We start from the raw sequence: 10,638 nt of genomic DNA, 5'->3' as shown, positions 1-10,638 counted from the left end.
TTTATGAATCATGTCTTGATTTACATCTTGGTAATGCAGCGTAAAGTTTCTTGTGACTGAAAAGTGATCAATATATGTGAAGGCCGACTATAATAGATCGAAACTTTGACCCAGGGATTTATTATTCGCCATTGTAAATAGGTACAAGAAAAAGAGGAAACTTAGTTCGATTCGAAGAGGTACAAAATTTAAATTATCACCAGTACTAATTAAGTTAAATTAAGGGAAAGTGGGTACGAGAGGGCAGCGGGGGGGGGGGGAAGGAAGGAGAAATCGGCTCGTGGCATGATTAGCTCTACCTTGCTATGGAAGAACGCCGTATGAACATTTGAGAGTTGCCAAATTTCCCTCGGTAAAACATGTATTATTTAAGACATTCATGCATATTTATCCTTAAAATTTTCAGAAATTTTATTTTAAAGTGCCTACAAAATTGTCTGAAATTTTTGGAAACAAATATTCCCAGTTTTTCCCAGTAAATTAAGTTTTTATTGAAGTAAACTTGGCAACCCCTGATGGCTCATACGGCGTTCTTCCTTATCATGGCATCAGAGCTAGCGTGACACCCTACACTTATGATTTCACATTTTTAGTATTATTATAAAGTACGATATGCAAGGGGAAAACGCATTATTTCATTTGAATGTGATCGTTGACTAAGTTTTACAGTTTTTTTTTTTTTTGTTTGTTATTTTTTAATTCAGGAAATTTGAGACTAACCTCTTTTAAAGTAAAAAGTGTACCCCCTTGCGACGTCATAGGGCAGCATTCCCTATTAAATCACATGTATTGTAGTAGATTAATTAGCTCAATCGCTGTGGACACTTCTTTGTTCAGTCAATAATTTCCATTTATTAATGAAATTCATGGGTTTTTAAACACCTGCAAATTCTCAGTTTGAATTTAAAAAAAAAAAAAAAAAAAAAAAAAAAAAAAAAAACTAAAATTGTACTAATTGTTCTTATTTTTATAAAGGGCCTCTTCAGGCTGTAAGGGAGGTGTGAGGAAATTTCAAATCAAATAGGTCACCTCAAGAGAAGGAACACAACAAGGAACGGCTGTGTAAATACTTCCGTGCTAAAAAAAACCCCTTATTATCGAATGTTGCCAAATTTCCTATACAAAATATTTCTAATTGAAGAAAGTTATGGATACTTTTCCTTGGAATTTTCTGACCGTTCAGATCAAATTACAATCGAGACTCGGCCGAATATTGGAAGGAAAATATTAACAAATTTCCTCGACAATCCATGATTTTTCAAAGGAAATTTGGCAACATCTGAAGACTCATACGGCGTTCTTCCGTAACGCGGCAGATTACGGTCCCCAGCAGCCTGATTGTTGAAATTTTGTGTTTATCCGGTAGACATAGGTGACATATATGTTAAAAAGCGGAGCGTGATTGGTCGGTTATGTCTTATCGCTGCTTCATCGTGCCTATGTCGTGCCTATGTCGTGCCTATGTCGTGCCTATGTCGTGCCTATGTCGGGTGGAACTCTCGACAAGTTAAAGGCACCTCTAAAGTTTCCGACAGTATGTCGTCTATTCCACCTGACAAAGGCACGATAAAGCAGCGATAAGACATAGCCGACCAATTACGCTCCACCTTAACCTATGTCATCTATGTCTATCCGACAACCACAAAATTTCAACAATCAGGTTGCAGTATTGGTCTCCAGACGCAAATTCAGTAAAAGTTTCTAAATTACTGATGTGAAATGATTTATCGATGAACTGATTGATTTACAGTGGCGTGGCGTGCTTTGCGATAAATCAATTGATCCGTCATTTAAACCTATAGAAAAGGATCGATAAACAGGGTGTTCGCAACGAACACCGTAATAATCGATTCTTTACCATAGCTTCAAATAGAGAAAAATCGATAGTCAATCGTTCACGCCTCGCTACTGTTGTTTAACTGATATTGATGATATGACCTTTGTATATTAGATAATTAGAACTGCTTGCCGCCCCGTATTGCCCGCAATGACAAAAATCGACATGATGGGCTCAATCAGCGAAGAGTCACAAAAGTCGGCAGAGGTATCTATGGAGCGTCCAACTTACATTATTAGGAAAAGTCCAGATGGTTTTAGCGGAGAATCGGAACAAAATACCATGAATGGGTTTGGAAACGGTAACCCATCGTCATACACTGAATCCCACGCTCTTAAAAGAAGGCAAGCCATCGCAGTTGTAAAATCAAGTTGGAAAGGGCAGAAGGCTTTTCGCGCTGTGGCCAAAGCAGGCGCGGAATGGGTCGGGGCAGCAGCATCGGGCATACGAAAGGTCGCGAACGCGCTTCGACGTAAGGATTACTTCATGCTTTCAATGATTTTAATGTCGAGCCTATGATCTCTAAGACAATTTTTACCCGCTTCTTTACTAAATCAATAGAGTACATACAGGGTGATCCAAAAGTCCCTTCCACCCCCTCTAACTTTTTACCTAATTGAGGTAAAGATTTGAAACTTGAGGGATATTCCTAGGTCAAAGGGAGCTACTTTTTGGCCCCCCTAAAATTTTCAGGGTTTTAGGCAAATCCATCAGGAAAAAACCGAGGTGAAAATTTTCGGCCATTTTAAACTTTAACCGGCGGCCATTTCGGAAATTTTGGTTTTTTTGAAAATCTAACGTTAAATTCGTTTTCCTCGTGTCAAAATACCCCTGCATGCCGATTTTCGCGCAAATCCATCGACAAATAACCGGTAAGAATTTTCGGCCATTTTGAACTTTAATCGGCCGCCATTTTAAAACGGTTTGAGATATTGACTTCGGGTTTGCGCGAAAAGTTATCTTTTTTTATGCTCTTTCGTGGATTTATTCGTGGATTTGAATGGGGGAAAGTTATGGGTGTCCCATTTTGGACGTTTAAAAAAAAAAATTGGGAAATCCAACAGAGATACTTGCCAACAAGTTGTCTCATGGTTAAAAAAAATCACAAAAAATCTCAGGGTCGTAGCTAAAGGTTAAGTGGTCCCGCAAGGCTTTTTAAGTGGTTTTACCAATTTCTCATCATGGCGATTTTGGCGATTTTGGCGATTTTGGCGATTTTGCAGATTTTTTTTTCGGTAATTGCAATCGAGCTAGAACGTCACAAAGGCGGATAATGAGACTTCTGATACTACATTTTAAGAAAAAAATAACAGCTTGGACCCACGAGGATCAGAAATCTCTCGTTCTTAGCTCTCACAATGCAAAAATCAGCGATTTTAGCATTTTGTGTTCAAACCGCTGCTCGACCGTCGATCGACTTAAATGTCGCGGCATTTGACGCGCTGTTTAACAATGATCCCATCGGAGGAGCAAAAAGTCCTTCAAGTATGTTCATTAGAGGTGTAAGAGGGTCACTTTGGTCAATTTTCGTTGATTGATATTCAACTTTGCGCTCATTGTTTAATTTTTTTTTAAATTTTTCTCTTTTTCATCATTTTTTAAAATGGTTTAAAAAGGGCGACTCATCTTACACTAGAATTGAACTCCTACGGCGAACAACGTACGTAGGTGGTCAAATCCTTCCTCTAAAAAAGTTTTTGGATTCAAAGCCTCCCAAAAAATCCAATGTTGCCATACTTTATCGTCTGAAAACACAAAAAACCGAGTACCAATTTAAGTATTCGGAGGCTGTTCCTCACGGGGCTCATTCAGCATATTTCAGCAAACCTTGAATTTTCATACGTTATGACCACATTACTAGTTATTATGTACATGTATTCATCTATAGAGCTTCCCACTGCGGCGCGACGTTTCCACATAATATCGGTAAAAGTCGATAAAAATCTGCGTTTCCCTAGATTTAAGCCATTTTTTTCGGATATTGCACATGGAATACATAAATGTAAAACTTAAATTGCAGTATTCAGAGATGGAAGGGGATCATACCTTGTGCCGATATTCATTATTTTAAGATCCTGCGCTTATTGACGATCCATTTCTTACGAATTCTGGGCATCGTGTTTGTGCACGCGAGGGTGCGACGTTCAAACATTGACCGTGATCTGAGGACCAAAAAGAAACAATGCCACATTTTAAAATCGCGGGTTCTCAGTGCTGAATTTTTACCCACCCTGACACTTAGCCCCCCTCCCCACCCCGTCCTTTTAGACGGGCAGTCGGGCACCGATCGCTCAGAATGCTGCTTCCTAATTTCCCAATTTTTTTCTCAAACCGCATTGTGGAAATTCCCCTACCCTCCCAAAGTCCTTCAAGGAGTTTGCACTCCCTCATTTCCTCTAAGACCCCCTGTCTCCACTCTTCCACTGGTCGTTTGAGAGAAAAATTGATTTTGCAATTTTTTTTTCACACGTTCAAAATGGGACACCCTAGGGAAAGAGCCAATTTCTCAGCTCTATTTGACAATAGCCCAGCGGTTACCAGGTTGTGTGAGAGATATGAATATTTTACACGAGTCTTAAAGAGAAAAAGTGCCGATTTCCAGCACTATATGACTATAACGGTTGCCAAGTTGAGCGTTTGAAAGTGAATTTTTTATGTGGGGTGTAAATGGGGGAAAGTAGTGATTTTTTCAGCATTATCTGACAACAATGCATACTAATAAAACTAAATGATTTCCAAGATTGAGCTTCTTGCGTTTCGTACCTATTATATTATATTATATTATATTCACCACAACGTGTGAAGTGGTGTTGTAATTAAAAAGTTGTCCCTAAACTGACAGTCTTACACCAAAAAATACGCTCACCTCTCTCTTACAAACCCTCAATGGCTGATCCTCCTTCGAAAAGTTTTAATAGATGGCATTCTTTTGATAACGTGCTTCATTTCTTTTTTTCAGCTAAGAATGTAAAAAAATTTCTGAAGCCTAAGAAGAACAAGAAAAAGGGTAGTAAGGGAGGCGGTTTCTTTCATCGTGGTAACAAGGATAAAAGCCCGCCTGCGTAAATTTAAAAAATGAGGTCAATCGTTTGAAAGATGCTGAAAGAAAAGATCACATTTTTTAAGTAAAGAACTCAGAAATTAGTAAAATTTTGGAGAAATTTAGTAAAATTCCTCGCACAATAAAGTTTGTACTTTGTTAATGAAGCTCTTTATCATTTTAAAAATGTATACTTAAAGGATCTTTCCTCAAAATACCTTTCCCTCCTCCTCTTTTCCTCATTGAAGAGCCTACGGTGGTATCACATAAATCATCTTTGGAGGGAGGTCTTGCTCATTGAAAGAGTAATTCAAAAGCCGTTTGGGTCCGCTAAAAATTGGTCATTCAAAGCAGGGCCGGATTTACATTTTTAGCGCTCTAGGCTAAACTTAAGGTGGCGCCCTTAAAAGTAGGCGCTCTCGTGGGGGGGGGGGTGTCCTCCAGGAGCCCCTCCCTTCCAGATCAGAAGGAGGATGTTGAGTATCAAGTAAATGTTCAAATTCACCTTTCAAAAAACACAATTTTAAACAGTTTTGAGGTATGTTTACGTTTGCAAGTTGGTTTTGGAAAATGGAAAGTAACAAAAGACTCGTTAAATTAAAAAAAAAAAATTCCCAAAGATTTTGCGCCCTTCAGAATGTTGCGCCCTAGGCTACAGCCTATGTAGCCTATTGGTAAATCCGGCCCTGATTCAAAGGGTCTTTAAATTTTAGTGATGCTATAAATTACACTGCAAGGCGCTACTTGTCTGCTTCTCTATCTCAGCCAGAGGCAAATTTCAATTTGTTATTTAAAATCATATTAAGTTTTGACGGTACGGTTGCATATAATATCGTGCTGTGATAAATTCGAGTTTCAAGTTTTTCCCCTGTGGCTACGACAACGGATGCTCAGAAACTTGTACAGCGATTCAGATGTGCAAATTGTTACCGTTACGAGGAATAGTGTTTTTTCCCCGTTTTTTTTTTCTTTTCTTTTTTTTAATGGGTCATTTATCCTGGCCACAGAATCTTGTTTTGCTGCTTGATTCTTGTAAATCAGCTGAAAGTAACAAGATCAGTCCAAATCAGCAACTTTTTAGGTTCGATATTAATCTGATATTTGACCGCGAAATCGCGGTATTAAAAGATCAGCCCATGACGCGGACGTGACACCCTAGGTTTCCGTGAGTTGCGATATATCGATTGTTATGCCATTTAAACCTATGAAAAAAGATCGATTATCAGGGTGTTCGCAGCGAACACCCTAGTAATCGATTCTTTACTATGGTTTCAAATGGCGAGAAATCGATAATCGATTATTCACGCCACGCCACTGAGGTTTCTTCTACCTTGTTTCCAGCCGGGTTTCTCGTGGAGTAACCAATGAAAATGTGCGACTCCCTGACAAATGAAAGCAAGGTGGAAAAAAGAAACCAATGGTGTCACTACCGCGGTGGTTGACGTCATTCGACGAATTTTTCAAAGCGCAGTATCTCCGTTAGCATCGAACAAAGAGAGTTGCACTTGATAGATCTTATTATTTTTAGCTAATCAACAAGAATCAAGCATCAAAACACGATTCTATGACCAGCGCAACTGACCCATTGATTCATATCTTTTGTACCTAATGATTCTCGAAAACTAAAGTACCCAACAACCTAGCAAAGGAGTGATCAAAAAGGACCTGAAGATGGCAGATTTTTCCGAAATAGCCATCGTCTAATCAAGGAAAAATTAAAATCGCAATATTTCCTCTGCCCGCGAGGCGAGCGAGAAAGTAAAAACAGGAGATCAGGCCTGCCGTGCTATGGAAAAACGTCGTATTTACATTCGAGAGTTGCCCAATTTCCCCGGATAAAACATATGTATTTTTGAGAAAAGTTATGCATTTTCCCCCTTGAAATTTTTTGGTATTTTACATTGAAGTGCGAAAAAAGTTGTCAGAAGAATTAGGAGACAAATACTCACAACTTCCCCAGTTAATTTGTATTTTATCAAAGAGAATTGGGCAACGCCTGAAGATTCATTATGGCGTCCTCCCTAAGCTCGGAAGAGGAAACTGAATAGATAACATTTTTGCAGAATCTGATATTCTGATATAGATCAGATTGATCGAATTATCTGATGGCCAAAGTGCAAAACCACGTATCTCGATTGCCGTGTTTCAAAATTTCCGTCCCTATTTCAGTTTTTCTGAGGGAAACACGCCTACTTTATGGCTCGCCTTGTTATTCATTCCGAATATTTCTCTAACAGGGTCGCAAAATCAAGGAATTTTTCAAAAGATTGCGTTGACTAATTACTGGGTAAAAAATAAACAATGGCAGGAAGTCAGCAACGTTGCAAACGGAGATACGTGTTTTTGGTCATCGATATGTACGTATTTGTGCAAGTTCTATCTGAAACAGTTGTTATGGTGCGCTCTGCGACTATGTAACTCCTCTCTTCGGAGAAAATATAAAAAAATGAAAGAACCCAATTTTTTTAAATTGTCTTTTTATGAATAGACAAAGGAAAATCCCAGATAATTCTAATCAATTTATGATTTGTCTCCTCCCTCGAAAATAAAATTGATTGGAAACTTCCGATACCGCGAATGGAGATGAGTGTTTTTCCATGTCATTGTCATTCAAGTTTGTGACATGTGACGATCTCTAAAATGACCCCATCACAGGTGTTAAAACAACAAATATTGATTTTGAATGCCTGCACGAGCCACCGCTGTCATTTTGAGGCATCCGCGTTATAATTACCTACAGTTTAGTGACGTCGATGCACCTCCATAAGTAACATGGTATAACTAGGAAGTAAGTTGTTTAACTCGTTCAGCGGACGTTGAACGACGGAAAATAATGCTTTCCTAGTATTTTTTCAACATTCATTAAATAATTAAATTACATGTTACATTGGTATTGCAGGAACTCAATATATAATCCCATCAGGAAGAATACTTGTTGCACTATCTCTCAAATTTTTTATATTTTCTACAAATAATTTTAGAATAATAATTGATGATTAATTAAAAAAGGTACCAAACAGTGACGGATAGAAAGCTTGAAGGGGGCCCTTTGGCAAAGTTGTTTTTTTTCTTCTTTTTTTCTTTCTTTTTTTTAAGGGGAGGGGGCAACTCGTGGAGCAACCTATCGCAAGGTCTCCCACGAAAAGTATGTCCAGCCCCTCTTGAATCAAATTTTAAGCGTTTCACCCCAAGGTTGGTAAAATATTTGAATGTTAAACATCGACAGATTGCACTTAGTTCACTCTGATTTCTTTTAAAGTGCGTTTATCTAGGTATTCATACCATTTGTTTCTGACACGTGAAGTATCAGCGGAATAGAGTAGAGAAGGCAAAACCGTCGAACTAATTAATTTTGTATATAACAAACGAAAAAGATAGAAAAAGCTGCGGAACTAGAGAGCTGAATCATGAAGAAGGAAGGTGTCAAACATTTCCGACACGACGGCGTTATTCTTTTCTTCTATCGAGAGGAAGTAAGTTCACTGGGTTCGTCCAGTTTAAGTTCGCCTTCAATTTCGATGGATAGGCAACAAATGTACCAATGCGCGCAAATATTTATCCACTCGGAAATTTACATTTATCTCAATCCAAGCTCTTGTTCGTTCAGTGGACAATGTGTGAGCCTATTAGTGACTTTTGTTTCCCTAAAGGACCGTATCCCGTGAAGATCTTCTGAAATAGATCATGAACCCATCGGGGTCCAGGGAAAAATATGCAGTAATCCTTCCAAAAACATGCATACGACTCAAGTCGAAGAATGTTTTTCTTACGTCAATACTTGCAGGGACCGCAGTCCACATTTCATAGAGGCAACGTTGCAATGCATGTAAAAAATCAAAAATTTGTCCGGAAAATTGACAATGTCGTGATAATAATCAGTATAGTTTACTTGATCCGCTCAATAGGCAACGCTGGAATTAGGTTGAGGTGTAGGTGATACAAGTGAAGTGCCTTTAGTTCGTGTAGCATGTCACGAACACTGAACGTATTTCTTGTTGACCCCTGGATGCAACTATTCGGGCTCCACGGGTGTCCGTGTTGCATACGCGTAGGAGTGAAGGCGTTTTAATTCTCCGGGCACTGGCACTCGCCGCATCACCCGCAGCGCGGTGGCGGGCTGTACTGCCAGCAACTAAAATGAAAGATGAGCGCCTTCAATTATCCGTTTATACTACAAAGGCATCACTTTGGCACGAATATATACTTGCACATGGGCTTAGGATGTGAATATCTTTTGTGCTTCCGTTTTGATATCGCTATGTGCTGACCATGATTTTGACGTATTTCTGTTAAACGGCACTAAGCGCCAGTTTAAGTTCCTTTTGAGGATTTTAGAATCCCGGATAGCGCATTCTGTCAAACGGAACTAAGCGCCACAGAAAAGCATTGCGAGTATAAGACGGAACGAGCATCGCGTTCCGCAACACCCGCCAATTCAAGCCCCCCTCTCCCTTCCTCCCTCGATGGCGCTTAGTTCCGTTTGATAGAAACACGTCCATTTGTAGAGCAACTCGATGGTCAAAGTGCGAATCCACGTATCTTTATAAGGACCTTTCAAAATTTCCGCCTGTATTATATTATTTCGAACAGAAACAAGGCAACTTTATAGCTTGAAATCTATGAGGAATATTTTAATGGAGAAGAAAAATCAAGGCATTTTTCAAGAAATTACGTTGACAAGTTTTTCGTAGGAAAAATATAGTATGACAAGAACTCTGCAATGTTGCAAACGGAAATACTTGGTCCCTCACTTCGGCCATAAAACTACTCTTTGCACTATAAACGAAGAATTGAAAGGTGCATGTTCTTTAAAATCTTCACAGAGCTGTACCTCCGAAGCGGTGAGTGCCTGTGAGTGTCAAAACGCCTTTAATTGTGTGCATATTCAACACGTACATCCATGAAGCCCGAGTGGTTGCTTGCAGCCGTTAAAATTAAATTCGTTTAATGCGCACGAGATGCGACACAAACTGAGGGTACTTTACTTGCTTCACTCACATTTCAACTTAATTCCTGCGTCGCTTACTCTGCCGATAAAGTAATATTACTACTAATTTTCATCGCAACAATGTCAACCTTCCGAGAAATGCATTGATTGCTTACCCCTGGTAAAAATTGGCAGTAGAATCTGTGTTCCAAAACCAAAATACCATAGACCTAAAGCCGGCTGTAAGATTTGCAATAGCTTCTATAGCCGGCTGCACGATTTCTTATAGCCTTTTATAGCCGATGGCGATTGAGCAACAGCCAGGCGATAAAGAGTATGCTAAACGTTACTAATTACGGATGCGAGGACTTAGTGAGTTTTTAGACTACCGCTCTATTTTTGGGCCGTAGTATCTTGATTTATTTTGCGAGGAAAGCTCCGTACTTTTGAAGGATGCCTGCCATTCCCAGTATGTTGGAGCGCCTTCAATTTTGTATGATACTGTGCATTACCTCTGGTGTGAAATAGTTGCTTCAAGTGCCGTGGCAGGCGGGCAACACGCGTTGGCGCCTACAAACCTAACAGGGATACTTCACGCATTGCGCAATGCGTGTAGTATCCCTGTTAGGTTTGTAGGCGCCAGTGCGTCGCCGCTCCGCTTTGTGTTAGGCTCTAATATTCAATCTGGCGGAGTCAGCGTTATTTAACTCATGATTTTGAAATGTTTGCACATCCTGTATGGATTATTCTCATTTTAATTGTTGAAAACAAATATGTATTAAAGGAAAATATAATGTGTGTTTTGTGAATATTATGTTGGCTCCGTATCAAACT

At 39.3% G+C, this 10,638-nt stretch overlaps 1 protein-coding gene across 5 annotated transcripts in view; it reads left to right on the top strand.

Moving 5' to 3' along the window:
- The window catches only part of LOC109042609 (polyamine-transporting ATPase 13A3), a 49,422-nt gene extending 44,382 nt beyond the window's left edge, over positions 1-5,040 (top strand). For 4 of the 5 annotated variants that reach the window (XM_019059476.2, XM_072300156.1, XM_072300157.1 and 1 more), the window contains 2 exons: positions 1,952-2,309; positions 4,797-5,040. The gene's annotated coding sequence lies outside the window, so the exon portion shown is untranslated. The remainder of the gene's footprint in view (positions 1-1,951; positions 2,310-4,796) is intronic. The other variant, XM_019059475.2, reaches the window with a different exon arrangement.
- The last annotated feature ends 5,598 nt before the right edge of the window (positions 5,041-10,638 follow it).

Source organism: Bemisia tabaci, chromosome 4 (assembly GCF_918797505.1).
Source record: "Bemisia tabaci chromosome 4, PGI_BMITA_v3".
In the NCBI taxonomy this organism is placed as follows: Eukaryota; Metazoa; Arthropoda; class Insecta; order Hemiptera; family Aleyrodidae; genus Bemisia; species Bemisia tabaci.
This window is presented reverse-complemented; position numbering and strand designations above follow the sequence as displayed.